The sequence below is a fragment of the Mesoplodon densirostris genome, chromosome 4 (genome assembly GCF_025265405.1).
Source record: "Mesoplodon densirostris isolate mMesDen1 chromosome 4, mMesDen1 primary haplotype, whole genome shotgun sequence".
NCBI lineage: Eukaryota > Metazoa > Chordata > Mammalia > Artiodactyla > Ziphiidae > Mesoplodon > Mesoplodon densirostris.
In genome coordinates, this window is record NC_082664.1 from 91,855,160 (window position 1) to 91,869,556 (window position 14,397).

Consider the following 14,397-nt stretch of genomic DNA (forward strand, 5'->3'; position numbering starts at 1 on the left):
ATTAAACGCACCAACATTCAAATTATAGGGGTCCCAGAAGAAGAAGAGAAAAAGAGAGGGACTAAGAAATAGTTGAAGACATTATAGTTGAAAACTATAGGAAATAGTCGAACAAGTCCAGGAAGCACAGAGTCCCATACAGGATAAATCCAAAGAGAAACACTCCATGACACATATTAATCAAACTATCAAAAATTACATACAAAGAAAAAATATTAAAAGCAGCAAGGGAAAAACAACAAATAAAATACAAGGGAATCCCCATGAGGTTAACCGCTGATTTTTCAGCAGAAACTCTTCAAGCCACAGGAGAGTGGCAGGACATATTTAAAGTGATGAAAGGGGAAAACCTACAACCAAGATTACTCTACACAGCAAGGATCTCATTCAGATTCCACGGAGAAATTAAACCCTTTACAGACAAGCAAAAGCTAAGAGAGTTCAGCACCACAAAACCAGCTTTACAACAAATGCTAAAGGAACTTCTCTAGGCAGGAAACACAAGAGAAGGAAAAGACCTACAATAACAAACCCAAAAACTTTAGAAAATGATAATAGGGGCATACATATCAATAATAACCTTAAATGTAAATGGATTAAATGTTCCAACCAAAAGACACAGACTGGCTGAATGGATACAAAAACAAGACCCATATATATGCTGTCTACAAGAGACCCACTTCAGACTTAAGGAGACATACAGACTGAAAGTGAGGGGATGGAAAAAGATATTTCATGCAAATGGAAATCAAAGGAAGCTAGAGTAGCAATTCTCATATCAGACAAAATATACTTTAAAATAAAGTCTATTACAAGAGACAAAGAAGGACACTACATAATGAACAAGGGATCAATCCACGAAGAAGATATAACAATTGTAAATATTTATGCACCCAACATAGGAGCACCTCAATACATAAGGTAAATGGTAACAGCCGTAAAAAGGGAAATTGACAGTAACACCATAATAGAAGGGGACTTCTTTTCACCAATGGACAGATCATCCAAAATGAAAATAAATAAGGAAACACAAACTTTAAATGATACATTAAACAACATGGACTTAACTGATATTTATAGGACATCCCATCCACAAACAACAGAATACATTTTCTTCTTAAGTGCTCATGGAACATTCTCCAGGATAAATCATACCTTGGGTCACAAATCAAGCTAGGTAAATTTAAGAAAATTGAAATCATATAAAGTATCTTTCTGACCACACTGCTATAAGACTAGATATCAATTACAGGAAAAAAAAACAGCTGTAAAAATACAAACACATGGAGGTTAAACAACATGATACTAAATAACCAATGGATCACTGAAGAAATCAAAGAGGAAATCAAAAAATACCTAGAAACAAATGACAATGAAAACATGATGACCCAAAACCTATGGGATGCAGCAAAAGCAGTTCTAAGAGGGAATTTTATAGCAATACAATCCTACCTCAAGAAACAAGAAACACCTCAAATAAACAATCCAATCTTACACCTAGAGCTATAAGAGAAAGAAGAACAAAAAAGGCCCAAAGTTAGCAGAAGGAAAGAAATTATTAAAAAATCAGATCAGAAATAAATGAAAAAGAAATGATAGAAGAGAGAGCAAAGATCAAAACTAAAGGCTGGTTCTTTGAGAAGATAAACAAAATTGATAAACCATTAGGCAGACTCATCAAGAGAATAAGGTAAAGACTCAAATCAATAGAATTAGAAATGAAAAAGGAGAAGTAACAACTGGCACTGCAGAAATACAAAGGATCATGAGAGATTACTGCCAGCAACTATATGCCAATAAAATGGACAACCTGAAAGAAATGGACAAATTCTTAGAAAAGCACAACCTTCGGAGCCTGAACCAGGAAGAAGTAGAAAATATAAAGAGATCAATCACAAGCACTGAAATTGAAACTGTGGCTAAAAATCTTCGAACAAACAAAAGCCCAGGACCAGATGGCTTCACAGGTGAATTCTATGAAACATTGAGAGAAGAGCTAACACCTATGCTTCTCAAACTCTTCTAAAATATTGCAGAGGGAGGAACACTCCAAACTCATTCTACGAGGCCACCATCACCCTGCTATCAAAACCATACAAAGATGTCACAATAAAAGAAAAACACAAGTAAATATCACTGATGAACATAGATGTGAAAATCCTCAACAAAATATGAGCAAACAGAATCCAACAGCACATTAAAAGGATGATAAACCATGATCAAGTGAGTTTTATCCCCAGAATGCAAGGATTCTTCAATATACTCAAATCAATCAATGTGATAAACCATATTAACAAACTGAAGGATAAAAACCATATGATCACCTCAGTAGATGCAGAAAAAGCTTTCAACAAAATTCAACACCCATTTATGATAACCCTCAGAAAGTAGGCACAGAGGGAACTTACCTCAATAAATAAAGGTCATATATATAAACCCACAGCCAACATCATTCTCAATGTGAACAACTGAAACCATTTCCACTAAGATGAGGAAAAAGACAAGGTTGCCCAGTCTCACCACTATTATTCAGCATAGTTTTGGAAGTGTTAGCCACAGGAATCAGAGATGAAAAAGAAATAGAAGGAATCCAAATCGGAAAAGAAGAAGTAAAGCTGTCACTGTTTGCAGATGACATGATACTATACATAGAGAATTCTAAAGATGCTACCAGAAAACTACTAGACCTAATCAATGAATTTGGCAAAGTGGCAGGATACAAAATAAAGGCATGGAAATCTCTTGCATTCCTATACACTAATGATGAAAAATCTGAAAGAGAAATTAAGGAAACACTCCCATTTACCATTGCAACAAAAAGAATAAAATACCTAAGAATAAACCTACCTAAGGAGACTAAAGACCTGTATGCAGAAAACTATAAGCCACTGATGAAAGAAATTAAAGATAATCAAACAGATGGAGAGATATACCATGTTCTTGGATTGGAAGAATCAATATTGTGAAAATGACTCTACTACCCAAAGCAATCTACAGATTCAATGCAATCCCCATCAAACTACCAATGGCATTTTCACAGAAGTAGAACAAAAAATTTCACAATTTGTATGGAAACACTAAAGACCCCGAATAGCCAAAGCAATCTTGAGAAAGAAAAATGGAGGTGGAGGAATCAGGCTCCCTGACTTCAGACTATACTACAAAGCTACAGAAAATATCTGCAAATGAAGCAACTGACAAAGGATTAGTCTCCAAAATTTACAAGCAGCTCAATATCAAAAAAACAAACAACCCAATCCAAAAATGGACAGAAGACCTAAACAGACATTTCTCCAAAGAAGATATACAGATTGTCAACAAACACATGAAAGTATACTCAACATCACTAATCATTAGAGAAATGCAAATCAAAACGACAGTGAGGTATCACCTCACACTGATCATAATGGTCTTCCTCAAAAAGTCTACAAACAGTAAATGCTGGATTGGGTGTGGAGAAAGGGAACCCTCTTGCACCGTTGGTGGGAATGTAAATTGAGACAGCCACTATGGAGAACAGTATGGAGGTTCCTTAAAAAACTAAAAATAGAACTACCATATGACCCTGTAATCCCACTACTGGGTATATACTCGGGGAAAACCATAATTCAAAAAGAGTCATGTACCACAGTATTCACTGAGGCTCTATTTACAATAGCCAGGACATGGAAGCAACCTGTCCATCTGCCTATCAACAGATGACTGGATAAAGATGTGGCACATATATACAATGGAATATTACTCAGCCATAAAAGGAAATGAAATTGAGTTATTTGTAGTGAGGTGGATGGACCCAGAGACTGTCATACAGAGTGAAGTAAGTCAGAGAGAGAAAAACAAATACCATATGCTGACACATATATATGGAATCTAAGAAACAACAAAAAAACGTTCTGAAGAACCTAGGGGCAGGACAGGAAAAATACATAGATGTGGAGAGTGGACTTGAGGACACAGGGAGGGGGAGGTGCGGGCTGGGACGAGGTGAGAGAGTGGCATGGATATATGTACACTACCAAATGTAGAATGGATGGCTGGTGGGTAGCAGCCGCATAGCACCGGGAGATCAGCTCAACGCTTTGTGACCACCTAGAGGCGTGGGATTGGGAGGGTGGGAGGGAGATGCAAGAGGGAGGTGATACGGGGATATATGTATATTTATATCTGATTCACTTTGTTATACAGCAGAAGGTAATGCACCATTGTAGAGCAATTATACTCCAGTAATGATGTTGAAAAAAAAAAGGCAAAAAAAGACATATGCATCCCCTTGTTCACTGCAGCATTATTTACAATAGCCCGGATATGGAAATAACCTAATTGAAATATATACATTTCAGCCTATTCAGGAATATTATTCAGGATATAATATTGTTCAAGAGTATTATATATATGCGTATTATTGACCCATAAAAAAAGAATGAAATCTTGTAATATAGACAACATGGATGGACTTTGAGGGCATTATGCTAAATGAAATAAGTCAGACAAAGACAAATACAGTATGATCTCTCCTATATGTGAAATCTTAAAAAAAAAACACACACAAACAAAAATGACAAACCTACAGATACAGATAATAGTAACAGCTGGTTATCAGAGGCAAGGGGTGAAAGGTGACAGAAATGTGTTAAAGTTTTAAAAAAAAATTTTTAAATTAAAAATAAAAAAGAAAATATGGGGCTGCCCTGATGGTGCAGTGGTTGAGAGTCCGCCTGCCGATGCAGGGGACGCGGGTTCGTGCCCCGGTCCGGAAAGATCCCACATGCCACGGAGCAGCTAGGCCCGTGAGCCATGGCCGCTGAGCCTACACGTCTGAAGCCTGTGCTCCGCAATGGTAGAGGCCACAACAGTGAGAGGCCCACCTACCGCCAAAAAATGAAAGGAAGGAAGGAAGGAAGGAAGGAAGGAAGAAAGAAAGAAAGAAAGAAAGAAAGAAAAAAGAAAATAAAAGGAATTTGTGAGATCCTGTAATCAAATTAAATGGAAACATTTTCTCCAATTAGCTATGCATATTTCTATGAAAACCAAAATAAAAAAGAAATCAATTTTAAAATACACATACACACACACACACACACACACACACACAATGAAAGGCAGAGCTATATTTCCTGTGCTCTCACTTAATAGGAAGAACATTTTAAACAACACAGGAATTAACTTTTCCATTAATTTTAATAGGGCCTGCTTGAGAAATCATGTGGGCCTTAAGCTTTTTGGGTGGTATGACTTTACATGTTTTCCATTTCTCCTATATTGTTGGTATATCCAAAGTATTTTCATTCCTCTTGATTCAGCTTTTTTTACAGTTTTTCTAAAATTTAACCTCTTCATATACACTTTCAATATGTTGGCCAATATTTATATACGGTATTGTTTGGAACAGTTTAAATCATCTAGTTTCTCTTTCTTCTTGATCTATATATTTATATTCTTTCTGGTTTTTTTGGGGGGGGTGTCTAATGTATTTGCTTTTCAAAAAAAACCCTCCTTTGATTTACATTAAAATTCTATTGGTTGGTGTGGGAGATAATTAAATATTTTAAATGGGAATATATTGTTTTGCAGATTATAAGTAATATATATTTATTGAAATTTTTCTTAAAGCAGATAGTGAAATACTTCCTGCTGCCATGTTTCTCCAAGGGTTACACCTGCATCTTCAGACTAAACAATTCTTCCTTGTCTAGGACTGTCTGGCCTAATGCAGGATGCACAGCATCTCTAACCTCTATGTGGTAAACGCTAGTCATGTCCCTGTCATTGATTAAACCTAAGATAACCTACATTTCCAAAAGCATGCTAAAGGAGTGGTCCTGAGAAACATTTGAAAATTCTCAACTCCCCTTCTCATTTTGGATCCTATTAAATAATTGAACAAGTATGAAAACCAGTATGTTTATAAAATGGAAAAAATGGAAATGCCCTAAATTTTAACCAATTATGACTTATTTAAATACAGGTTAAAAATAACACTTTACAGACATTTTAAAATAATGGTAAGATGTTCAATGCATTTTTGAGTGAAATATCAGGAACTACAAATCATAAATGGTATATATATATATACATATATATATACACACATACGCACACACGTATATATGATATAATCTAAATTTTTACCAGTGATTTCTAAGAGATAGAGAAACAAATGTGGCAAGTGGAATTATGGAGAAAAGGATATTTTATTTTACACTTTATCCACTTCTGGACTGTTTGAGTTTTTATAATGATCACTTATAAAATGTTATTTCAATTTAAAAAAGAAAAAAAAAGGGGAATACCAGGTAAAAACTGCAGCCATTATTGTACTCATATGACTATTTCTTGCCTTCATGTTGTGGTGATGGGTACCTATTAGGGAAAGAGGCAGATTCTACACTTTGTGCAGTGAGGATATAAGAATAAACAAAAGGAGGATTACCCATCTATGTGTCCTGACTTCCCCACTTCTGGAGGAAGCCAAGTTTCTATATATACTAGTGAAACAGACTTTTGTCAAAGGACATTTTTTTGGTGGTGAAAATATTACATTAGGTAAGAAAAAAGGTACATTAAGTATGCTAAGAAAAACTGTGGTTCAGTGATATGTTCAGTGCCTTTTGAGATCATGTAGTTATAGCAATAATACAAGTTAAATGTGACTCAGAATAATTTCTGGCAAATAAAGAATGTTGTTGATGGCCTGCTTATTCCTACCTATTCACTTTTATTCTAAAATTTGAACAAAAACAAATATTAAAATAACATCACAAGAGTATAACATTAAGCGCTGCCTTTTAGGGGACAGTTTATAAGTACAGAAGAAATTTAGAAAGGATAGTGATCAGGGAGGGAATAGATGAGAATGGGAAAAAAAAATTAATCCAGTCAATGAAGGATGGCTAATAGTTATATGGCAGGATGGAGAAGAAAGAACATTCTTGGCCAGGAGAACACAACAGGGAAGTCATGGGTTTGACATAAGGAGAACAAGTAAGAAGGAAAGAAAAGAATATTCAGTGCGCTTAGGAGCTGAGATGAAAAAGCGAGAAAAAAAACAAAAACAAAAACCCCAAACTTAGTTAAGTACTGTAGGACCAAGGAAAGGAGAAAGATTAAAGCAATGAAGCAGAATTTAAATATAAAAAGAAGAAAACTGATATTTGTAGGTTTCTGATCAAAGGATGCAATGATTGAAGTCACATTATAAATTATTCTACCCACAGAATTAATGATGAATTGAAAGGAATAAAAGTCAGAGAAACTAACCACAGATTCTCTCTTAAGTGAATATAATTCTACTTTAGAACTTAAAGAATTTACATATCTAAGTTAATCAGATACTTTCTGTATATGATTTACACAAAAGTATCTATGTATAAATTCAGAAGACTTCTTAATTGCATGTTTTCTGAAAGAGTAAAATAGGGGATTTTATTACTTCAAGTAATATTTGTTATAGATTAATCTGTGTCTTCCACAAAAATATCTTGGTTAAGGACTACACTTCACCATCATGTTTCAGATTTGATTTCCTTTCTGAAAGGTATGATCTGTTACTCTGTCTGTTTAAACTCAAGGGGCATAATTAATGTGGACCACAGCCAGATTCAACTTCAACATAATAGCTGTATCCTGAAATATCCCTCGTCAAATGGTTCCCTTCTAACTGGAATCTTTCCCTTAGAATTAACTTACATTTTCAGTCTCTACACTGAAAATGATTGTAAAATTCTTCTTTAAAGAATATGTGACTATTTTATTTTCATAACAGAGCTAGTCCCTCAAAGAAAGTAGAAACTATTATGACAGGAGGTTAATGTATGTCCTACAGTGCACAAAATTGGGTGGAAACAATGCTTAAAAGTTACTGAAATGAGGCTCAGAAAAAGAGAATTAAAATTAATCACAGAATGGAGAGAGCCCTAAGCAATTAAAATCACACTGTATGAGGTACAGATTTTGCCCATGTTATTCTGGGGAAGAAAGAAAAGACTAGTATATCATCATGAAAATGTAAATAGAGATGTTTTAACTTTTCCAATGTATAGTTTGATAAAAATTAAAAAGATTTCTTAAAAGCTCATTGTTATAAAGTATGATAATAGATATTGAATTATCATGTCTATATAATACTACAGTGTCCTATACATCATATACATAGAAAATCAGAAACTAACAGAGATTTTCTAAAATGCTGCAAATGAAGAGTACTAAGTGACCTTAATGTGAAATATAGTCATAAAAAGAATGTAATAATTTTGGTAGATTCTCTTTGTTTAAATAGAATTGCTAACATTATATTAAAAGCTTTATCCAGTTATTGATTATATTAAAATGTTCCAAGAATGTCTGCTAACTTTGGTAAAATTATTCATTGCATAAATTCAGGAATCAAGCAAATTGCCCAAACTTTATTTTTAGAATTTATATATTAGAGGTAAAAAGGAAAGTATAACTTACATTCACCCAGAAAACTTGTATTTCTGGATAAGCCAGCTCCCTGAGTTAACTCAGTGACTGTAGATATTCAATGCATTTTAAATTAAAAATATACAAGGTCCTGATAAAACAAATGATGAAGAAAGATGTTCAAAGTCAAAATTGAAAGACGGAACCAGAACTTATCTGAAATAAGATTTCTTCTGACAGTGTATAAGAAGATCTTATACAAAAAGCAGAATTTAGTCTCTCACCAAAAGGACATACAGCCAATCAGTAAGTAGTTGGTTTTTACATGAACCTTTATTTACATGTTGGTAAAAGCGATAAAAATTACACTAAAATCCCTTTTAAATTCAAGTGTCCTAAAGTTTCAAAAATCTCATTCAAATAAGAAATTAATGTCAGCAATATTCCATCATAATAAAGTTCTCCATCAACCTTTTACCTAAAACTTAAGCTTTTTTTTGTGAAACTTGCCTAAGCTATTATTTTATAAGATATTACAAAAGGATAGTAAATTCTCTCATTTATTCTTCATTTATTAGTGGAAATAATTCATAAAAGAACATTTTCTTCCCAATGTTTGTTGGTTACCCCAAAATACAGTTTGAACAGGAAAACAAAAATACATGCTTGATTTCCTTCCTTTACAAAGTAATGAATTGGTGTTTCAAGAGCATTCAATAGTGATCAAAAAATTCCCATAATGAAAACTTTAAATGATAGAAAATCAATGATAAATGAGAATTCACCCAACAAATATTTCATGGGCACCTATTATCTGTCAGAGTCTGTTCTCCAACCACAGGAGGAGGGCTAGGTTAAAAATTCTGGCCCAGTCATCAGCAAAATGGAAATAAGAATAGGAATAGGAAACCCCAGACCTTCTTTCTTCCACAGAGACACTGATTCAACAACAAAACACTAACTAATTCCCTTAGTGAAAAATCCAGAAACCAGTTATGACAACCCTGCACCCCATGCAAGTGCAAAACCAGCTCTATCAAAGTTGGTAGGAAAAATTATCATACCCATTTTCCATAGTCCCTTCCCCCAGTAAGATGCAATACAACTGAGAGGAAACTCCCAACTCTCCGCTTCTCCTTGGGTAGAAAAAGAGAAATCTGGATCTTAAATCAGCATTCTGAATTTTTAGAGGGACTACCCAAGGGATCGGCTTCTGTTTTCTCTGAATCTGAACACTGACAGGAAAGGGCATCAGGTTGAGGGCTGCTGAGAATAAAGGTGATAGTTTGGAAAATTCACTCTCCATGGTGCCTCCCCACCAACTCAGTGTGGAATGAGTGGAAGCAAACTCCCAACTCCTGGGTTCTCTCTGAGTGGAAGTTGGTTGTGTGTCCACTGTTCCAGCTTTTCCAGTAGCTGCCCAAGGGACTGGTTTCTGTCTTGCCTGTCTAAAAGCACTGATGAGACCTGACATACTCTAGATGCCTGTCAGCCACTGGAAACAAAAAAGAGTTGGATAGCTTTATACTGCTCCAGAGGGTCATAGTACAGCAAACAGAGGATGATACAGGTCAGCAGCTTATTCCTCAAGGGAGAAAGAGAATAATGGAGCATGAATTTAATCAATGTTCAGGCTTTTTAGGGAGCTGCTCCAGGGACTGCTTTCTGTCACACCCAACTAGGAGCACTGATGCAATGCAGCCTACTGTACAAGCCTAAGGGCCACTGAGAACAAAAGAAATCCAGGAAGTTTAGAGCAGCTCCAGAGAACTTGCAGTAATACAGAAAAGACACCAGAGAAAGCAAGAGATTGTGAGACCCTGACAAAATGAATCAGAAAATCTCTCTAATCTGTAATTAAAATGCACAAATACAGAGAGATTGCATCCACAGAAAAGGTTTGCGTGTTCCCCTGAATCTATACCCAGGATGACTGTTGAAGGGCTTTACACAAAGACAATCTATGAAGACTTGAAGAAGTGGCAGATGTTTCAAATGGTCTGATCCCAACACAAAGTTACAAGGCACTTGAAGAAATAGGGAAATAGGACCCAACCAAAGGAACAAAACATATCTCCAGAAATTAACCCTAAAGAAATGGAGTAAAAGAATTATCTGACAAAGATTTCAAAGTAACTGTCACAAAAGTGCTCAATGAACTCAGGAAAATGATGCACAAACACAATGAGAATATCGATAAAGATAGAAAATATAAAAAAGAACCAAGCATATTTTGAAGCTGAAGAATATAGCAACTGAATTGAAAAAAAAATCATTAGAAGGGTTCGACATCAGATTTAATCAAGCAGAAGAAAGAATCAGCAAACTCAAAGATAGATCATTTGAAATTATCCAGTCAAAGGAGCAAAAAGAAAACAGAATGAAAAAGAGTGAAGAAAGACTAATGGATGTACAGGATATTATAAGCAGACTAATAAATGTATTAAGGTAGTCACATAAAATAAGAGAAAAAGAAAGGTGCAAAAAGTTTATTTAAATAAATAACAGCTGAAAAGTTCTCAAATCTGGAGAAGGAAATGAATATCCAGACTCAAGAAGTCCTACACACAGACTTCCGGGTAAGATGGCGGAAGAGTAAGACGCGGAGATCACCTTCCTCCCCACAGATACACCAGAAATACAGCTACACGTGGAACAACTCCTACAGAACACCTACTGAACGCTGGCAGAAGACCCCAGACCTCCCAAAAGGCAAGAAACTCCCCACATACCTGGGTAGGGCAAAGCAGAGAGATTCCCGCACAGAAGAGCGGTGCCGAGCGGCACTCACCAGCCCGAGAGGCTTGTCTGCTCCCCAGCCGGGGCGGGCGGCGCTGGAGCTGAGGCTCGGGCTTCGGTCAGAGCGCAGGGAGAGGACTGGGGCTGGCGGCGAGAACTCAGCCTGAAGGGGGCTAATGTGCCACAGCTAGCCGGGAGGGAGTCCGGGAAAACTCTGGAGCTGCCGAAGAGGCAGGAGACTTTTTCTTCCCTCTTGGTTTCCTGGTGCGCGAGGAGAGGGGATTAAGAGCGCCGCGTGGAGGAGCTCCAGAGACGGGCGCGAGTCGCGACTGAAAGCGCGGAGCCCAGAGACGGGCGTGGGACGCTGGGGCTGCTGCCGCCGCCGCCAAGAAGCCTGCGTGCGAGCGCAGGTCACTGTCCACACCGCCCTTCCGGGAGCCTGTGCAGCCTGCCACTGCCGGGGTCCCGGGATCCAGGGGCCGCTTCCCTGGGAGAACGCACGGCGCGCCTCAGGCTGGTGCAACGTCACGCCGACCTCTGCCGCTGCAGGCTCGCCCCGCACTCCGTGCCCCTCCCTCCCGCCCGGCCTGAGTGAGCCAGAGTCCCCGAAGAGGCTGCTCCTTTAGCCCTGTCCTGTCTGAGCGAAGAACAGACGCCCTCCGGCGACCTACACGCAGAGGCGGGGCCAAATCCAAAGCTGAGACCCAGGAGCTGTGAGAACAAAGAGAAAGGGAAACCTCTCCCAGCAGCCTCAGAAGCAGCGGATTAAAGCTCCACAATCAACTTCATGTACCCTGCATCTGTGGAATACATGAATAGACAACAAATCATCCCAAATTGAGGAGCCAGGAGTCAGTGCTGTGCCTCTGAGGTGGGAGAGCCAACTTCAGGACACTGGTCCACAAGAGACCTCCCAGCTCCACATAATATCAAACGGCGAAAATCTTCCAGAGATCTCCATCTCAACACCAGCACCCAGCTTCACCCAACGACCAGCAAGCTACAGTGCTGGACACCCTATGCCAAACAACTAGCAAGACAGGAACACAACGCCACCCATTAGCAGAGAGGCTGCCTCAAATCATAAAAAGTCCGCAAACACCCCAAAACACACCACCAGACGTGGACCTGCCCACCAGAAAGACAAGATCCAGCCTCATCCACCAGAACACAGGCAGTAGTCCCCTCCACCAAGAAGCCTACACAACCCACTAAACCAACCTTAGCCACTGGGGACAGACACCAAAAACAACGGGAACTACGAACCTGCAGCCTGCAAAAAGGAGACCCCAAACACAGTAACATAAGCAAAATGAGAAGACAGAAAAACACACAGCAGGAGAAGGAGCAAGATAAAAACCCACCAGACCTAACAAATGAAGAGGTAATAGGCAGTCTATCTGAAAAAGAATTCAGAATAATGATGGTAAAGATGATCCAAAATCTTGGAAATAGAATAGACAAAATGCAAGAAACAGTTAACAAGGACCTAGAAGAACTAAAGACGAATCAAGCATCGATTAAAAGCACAATAAATGAAATAAAAATTACTCTAGATGGGATCAATAGCAGAATAACTGAGGCAGAAGAACGGATAAGTGAGGTGGAAGATAAAATAGTGGAAATAACTGCTGCACAGCAAAATAAAGAAAAAAGAATGAAAAGAGTTGAGGACAGTCTCAGAGACCTCTGGGACAACATTAAACGCACCAACATTCGAATTATAGGGGTTCCAGAAGAAGAAGAGAAAAAGAAAGGGACTGAGAAAATATTTGAAGAGATTATAGTTGAAAACTTCCCTAATATGGGAAAGGAAATAGTTAATCAAGTCCAGGAGGCACAGAGAGTCCCATACAGAATAAATCCAAGGAGAAATACACCAAGACACATATTAATCAAACTGTCAAAAATTAAACACAAAGAAATCATATTAAAAGCAGCAAGGCAAAAACAACAAATAACACACAAGGGAATCCCCATCAGGATAACAGCTGATCTCTCAGCAGAAACTCTACAAGCCAGAAGGGAGTGGCAGGACATACTTAAAGTGATGAAGGAGAAAAACCTGCAACCAAGATTACTCTACCCATCAAGGATCTCATTCAGAGTTGATGGAGAAATTAAAACGTTTACAGACAAGCAAAAGCTGAGAGAGTTCAGCACCACCAAACCAGCTTTACAACAAATGCTAAAGGAACTTCTCTAGGCAAGAAACACAACAGAAGGAAAAGAACTACAATAACGAACCCAAAACAATTAAGAAAATGGGAATAGGAACATACATATCAATAATTACCTTAAATGTAAACGGACTAAATGCTCCCACCAAAAGACACAGATTGGCTGAATGGATACAAAAACAAGACCCATATATATGCTGTCTACAAGAGACCCACTTCAGACCTAGAGACACATACAGACTGAAAGTAAGGGGATGGAAAAAGATATTCCATGCAAATGGAAACCAAAAGAAAGCTGGAGTAGCAATTCTCATATCAGACAAAATAGACTTTAAAATAAAGACTATTAGAAGAGACAAAGAAGGACACTACATAATGATCAAGGGATCAATCCAAGAAGAAGATATAACAATTGTAAATATTTATGCACCAAACATAGGAGCACCCCAATACATAAGGGAAATATTAACAGCCATAAAAGGAGAAATCGACAGTAACACAATCATAGTAGGGGACTTTAACACCCCACTTTCACCAATGGACAGGTCATCCAAAATGAAAATAAATAAGGAAACACAAGCTTTAAATGATACATTAAACAAGATGGACTTAATTGATATTTATAGGACATTCCATCCAAAAACATCAGAATACACATTTTTCTCAAGTGCTCATGGAACATTCTCCAGGATAGATCATATCTTGGGTCACAAATCAAGCCTTGGTAAATTTAAGAACATTGAAATTGTATCAAGTATCTTTTCCGACCACAATGCTATGAGACTAGATATCAATTACAGGAAAAGAGCTGTAAAACATACAAACACATGGAGGCTAAACAATACACTACTTAATAACGAAGTGATCACTGAAGAAATCAAAGAGGAAATTAAAAAATACCCAGAGATTCATAGGAGTTCCACAGGCAAAGCAAAATAAAGGAAAAAAAAAAAAAAAAAAAAAAGACTTAGAGTCAAATGTTACATTTTTGTTGCTGATTTGTGGCATTGTCATCAGGCTTGGTCCCTGAAACCTACTATAAATTGCATCTTGATTATCCAAAAAAAAAAAAAAAAAA